The following is a 5,792-nucleotide window of genomic DNA, read 5'->3' on the forward strand; positions in this document are numbered from 1 at the left end:
GTGGGAGAGATAGCCAGGAGACCTGCACTCAGTCACCTCCCCCATCCCTTATCGCAGTAGCTATGTTTCCTGAGAGGGGCAAGTCCCTTCCAGTAGCAATAACCAGGGGAAAGGCAAGTACCCCCCACTCAGAGATATAGCTCACCCCACTCTCAAGAATCTCACTTGCTCCACTCTGCACCTCGACCCCTGTTGAGGAAGCAGCAGCAAAGGGCAGTCTCAGGGGGTATCAGTGACTAGCTTTGGGGTAGGGCCATTCTCCCCACTGTCCCTGGAACCTGACTACTTCCTTCTCACTGGAGACCCTAATAGAAATTCCTGGCTTCCAGCAGACCCCACCAGACTGCATATGAGGGTCTCTGACTTGCCAAGATCAGAAATATTCTGGGACAGACTCAGATGTGTGGCTCTGGGATATGGGAACACACCCACCCCAAAATCTTCCCTGAAATCTGAATGGCACCTCCCTCTCACAGGAGACCCAGAGGTTGCATCCTCCCAGTTCCACCAAAAGCCCTTTCAGAAACAGCCTTTTTGGTGACTAAGTCTGGCAGCTCATCAGTAGGTGGAGGTGGGCAGAGGCAGATACCCAGGAGCCTTAGGGAATTTGCTGACCTGCCTCTGGGACCCATGCTGCTAATAAGCCTTGCCCAGAGCACAGCTTGACCCCTCCTGTGAACAGCCAAGCCTTGTGGAGGCAGCCACAAACTGGATCGTGTGAAACTTCAAACAGGTTGCCAAGAGCCAAGGGTGGATAACTTCTGAAAGTGGCTAGCACCAAAGTCCCTACTGGGAGGCCCAGAAATGGCATACAAAACAGTCAGCATTAGTCAACATAAGAGCAGGATCCAAAGGGAGGTCCCAGGAGACACTACTTTGCCAAGAGGAACTAACTTCAGATATTTTATTGTTTGTTTGCATTTGCATTATTTTATTTCATTTTTCTGTTTTATTGCTTTATTATTTTATCTTTTTTCTTTCATATCTATTATTTTAATCTTTCTTTTTCTTACTCTATTTTTTGTTCTTTCTCTTCCTTTTTCCTTTTCTTATTTTTTCCTTCTTTTTTCCTTTTCATAATTTTTCCTTCCTCTTTTATACCATTTTCCTTTTCCTATTCTTTATCTTATACCCTCCCTTCTTTCCTTTGATATACTATTTTCTTCCCCATTTTTCTTCTTATATTTTTTATTTTCTTTTATTATTTTTGTTCTCTTTTCTCTTTCTTAATTTTCTTTTCTTTTGTGGTTGTTGTTGTTGTTGTAGGATCTTTTGTATGCTTTTTATTTGTTTCTTCTTTTGTTTTGTTCTATCAGCATGTGCACAACAGTTCACATGACATGGTGAGGTTTGAGCCTCACCGTCAGCCAACCTGAGGGAGAAATCATCCATGAATGGGACAACATTAACAAGATCAAACTACAATAGAAGAGCCAAAATAGCCCACACAAGAGACATTCGTAGAGCATCCAGCTCAGAAGATCAAAGAGTCTGTACCACTAAGTCCCACAGGACAGGTACTACATAAGGCCAGCCCACTAAGACTGTGAGGGATAATAGTTCAAATACATAGAAACAAACACAAAGAGACAACAAAATGGGGAGACACAGAATCAATCCCCAAATGAAAGGAAAGGAGGAAGCTCTGGAAAAAAGAGCTAAATGAAATGGAGGTAAGCAAGTTATCAGATATAGAGTTTAAAGTAATGGTTATAGGTATGCTCAAGTAACTTATTGAGAATTATAAGTAACTTAATGGGAACTACAATAGCATGCAAAAAGAAACAAAAAGCATAAACAAGGAACCAGTCAGAAATGAAGAATACTATATCTGACATCAAGAATATGCTGGAAGGAATTAAAAGTAGATGAGTGGATAAAATAGCTGTGGTACATTTACACAATGGAATACTATGTAGCTGTAAAAAAGGAGCTCTTACCCTTTGCAATACCATGGGTGGATCTGGAGATTATTTTGCTAAGCAAAATAAGCCAGTTAAAGAAAGATAAATATCACATTCTCTCACTTGTAAGTGGAATCTAATGAACAAAATAAAACGATGAAGGAAATAGGCATAGAGGCATGGATGCATGGATCTCAGTTGGGAGAGGTGTGGAGGGGATGGGGAGAGATTAACCAAAGAAGATATACACTGAGTAGCCAGATTACTATGACCACCTGACATTTGTAGGCAAATTAGCTATAATTTCGTGCTGAAGTTGCTAGAGGGCCAGACCATTATAAATAGGGAAGCAGGTTGTTTACCATGACAGAAGTGATTTTTTTTCTGAAGATATGGGTAAACAATAAGATACCTAAGTATCATTGCTGATCAGGTTCATCCTATCATGTTGATGCTATCCCAAAGGAGATGGCTTCTTCCAACAAGACAATGCGCCATGCTAAGGTGCTGGTACTGTGCAGGAGTGGTTTCAAGAACATGAGGGAGACTTTACCTTGCTTAGGTGGCCCCCTCAATCACCAGATCGCAATCCAATGGAGCATTTGTGGGACGAAGTTAAAAGAGCCATCAGGCAGCTGGCTCCACAACCATCAAGTCTCACAGAACTGGACAGTGCTATTCATTAGGCATGGTGTCAGATTCCTCGCATCACCTTTCAACATCTCGTGGAGCCAATGCCAAGAAGAACCGCCGCAGTATTGAAGCCAAAAGGTGGCCCAACTAAGTACTGATGGGGTGGTCATAATAATCTGGCCACTCACATTCAAATATATTCCATGTTCAAAGGCTGTTAAATCACGTTGTTTACCCATATCTTCAGGGAAAAAAAATCACTTCTACTGTCATGGTAAACAACCTGCTTCCCTATTTATAATGGTCTGGCCCTCTAGCAACTTCAGCGCGAAATTACAGCTAATTTGCCTACAAACGTCAGGTGGTCATAATAATCTGACCACTCTGTATATATGCATATATGCATAGCCCATGGGCACAGACACTAGTGTGGGAAAGGCGGGACAGGGGATGGGTGGAAGGGACAAAGTGGGGGGAAATTGGGGACATTTGTAATACTGTCAACATAAATATAAGTTTTAAAAAATAAGAAAGGCACATAGATAGATAGTAATGTCGAGTGGTCATTTTAATGACAAATGAAAAGGCCGCAGGTACAATTGACAGTGGGGAACAAATTAATTGGTTTCTTAGTCTAATATACTTTCATTTATAATTTTGAATATTATCTTGAAATGTTAGTTACAAAATAAGCAAATTTCTTTGTCAATTGCATTTTGTTAAGATCTATAACCATGTCATTTTAAGTATTTTTTTGTCATTTAGAAAGAGTCATTGTTTTATTCTGATACATTTGCAAAACTGTTACATCTCTAATGTATTCTCTTTTAATCCTCACCAAAGATATGTTTTTATTTCTTTATTTTATTTTATTTTTTCCTTATTCCCTCTATACCATCTTCCACCTCCACCACCCACATCATTTCACAATCACTACATTGTTGTCCATGTCCATGAGTTGTTTCTCTTTTTTCCCTCAATTCCTCCATACCCTCCAACACCCCCCACATACACCAGCTGTCTGCCTGCTCTCTATCTGTAAGTCTGTCTCTATTTTGTTTGTTAGTTCAGATTGTTCATTAGATTCTACATATGAGTGAAATAATATGGATCTCATTTTTCTCTGACTGGGTTATTTCACTTAGCATAATGTTCTCCAGGTCCATCCATGCTGTTGCAAAGAGTAAAATTTATCTTTTTTATGCCTCAGTAGTATTCCATTGTGTAAATGTACTATAGCTGTCTTACCTACTCATCAACTGATGGACACTTGGACTGCTTCCAAATCTTGGTTATCTATACTAATAATAGCCTAGGTAGTCATCACGCCTCATGCATCATGCCCTAACATCATCACAAGATGGCTGTCACAAGATTGCCATGCACACAGCAGAGGTGGGGCCCAGCGGAGGAGGCGGATCGTGGTAGGGGAGGGCAGTTGGGGGAGATCAGGCCGGCCTGGGAGGGCAGTTGGGGGCCATCAGGCCGGCAGGGGAGCCGATAGGGGGTGATCAGGCCCACAGGCACAAGCAGTTAGGGGCAATCAGGCAGGCAGGCAGGTGAGCTGTTAGGAGCCAGCAGTTCTGGATTGTGAGAGGGATCCCAGATTGGAGAGGGTGCAGGCCAGGCTGAGGGACGCCCTCCCCCTACCCTCTTCCGCCCCCCGCACCCCGCATGAATTTCATGCACCGGGCCTCTAGTTGTAAATAATACTGTGTATATTCTTTCAAATTAGTGTTTAGGATAAAGACAGAGCCAAGCTCTGCACAGCAGTGAGGCCTCCGCTGGAGCCCAAGGGCCACTGTGTGGCCCCTTAGCCGCTGCTGCCACTACCAGTGGCTGATGAAAGATTTGATTCTGGCTGCAGCACACCCGCCCTCTTGGCAGTGTTCGGCTCGCTGGCAGACAAGGAAGTCAAATGGTGAGAACAGGGGATGAGGAGACCTGTGACTGTATGTAAGAAAATGCCTAAGGCAGTGGGCCTGGGAGGTATGGAGCCAGTAAAAGCCTCTGGTATGCAAATATAAATAGATGTACGAGCAACAGAAGTGAATTTTGCCTGTGGATGCATGTGATGAAGCCCGTGCCCTGAGCGAAGTGGGTCCAACCTACATCATGCTGCTGTACTGTTGCCCAGCCCCCTGCCCCCAACCCTACCCCCCAGTAGTCCAGGTGCCACAATGTTGCCTCCCAGGGGGCCATGAAAAAATTGGACAGACAATGTTAGGCTGGAGAAGGTGAGGTTCATCTGGTGCATGTGTAGGCCCTATAGTTCTTCGGTGTGGCAAATAGAGGAAATCTGACTGCATCTGGTGGATGACCATGGCTTGCAGAGAACTAAGTTGAATGACTCCACCGCTACTCTGCAGTGTCAGCTAGAGCGGATCGCATGGATTGCCTTGCACTGGTGGGAGGGAGGACAGTGGACTTTTGTAGCCCTCCCTCAGGGATGTTTGCATGGCCCTGCTATTTGTCATGGTTTGGTGGCATGGGATTTAACTGCCTGGGGCAAGCCTCCCATGGTGCCAATGTTCCATTTTGTTGATGGTGTGCTAACCTCTGACTCTCTTGCAGATTTGAATGCAGCTGCTGGTAGTCTACAGCAGGCTTTGGACTCATGGGAATGGGTAGTGTAGGGGCCTGGCTTGTATCCCTGAAGCAGTCATTGACAAAGTGCAGGCTTATCCCTGACCCACAATGGTGAAAGAGTTACAGACTTATGTTGGTCTGCAAATGTTCATTCTCCAGCCGGTGCAACTGTTTCAGCCATTGTATCAGTTGTCCCAGAAGGAGATGACATGGGGTTAGACTCCAGAAATTGAGGAGTCCTTTGGAGCTTCCAAGAGGGAAGTCACCCAAATGGGTGAAGTAGGGTACCCATCAGATTTTGGTCTCAGTTATAGAAGGAAACTGGGAGCTGATACTTTCTTGTTGAGAGATATGTGTTAGCCATGTGTGCTGCCTTGCAGGTCTGTATGACCACGCCATGTCAGGAGTGGCACAAACCCCAACTTTAGCAAAGTGTGTGTGTGTGGGAACTAAGAGCAGTGGTGAGTGGGGGGGGGGGCATATGGAACAGCAGGCAGCAGTAAGTACTAGTCCCCTGTCACAAGAGTTACAGACCCTATGTTGGGACCTGTGATTTATGAGACCCTATCAAGGGATGAAACTCCTATGGAGGAGTTACTTCCCAGTTACACCCCTCCCAGAGGCCATGTGATATACAGACAGGTCTAGCGGGGGGGGGGGGGCCCC

This window comes from Myotis davidii, unplaced genomic scaffold, assembly GCF_000327345.1.
Source record: "Myotis davidii unplaced genomic scaffold, ASM32734v1 scaffold495, whole genome shotgun sequence".
Classification (NCBI taxonomy): domain Eukaryota; kingdom Metazoa; phylum Chordata; class Mammalia; order Chiroptera; family Vespertilionidae; genus Myotis; species Myotis davidii.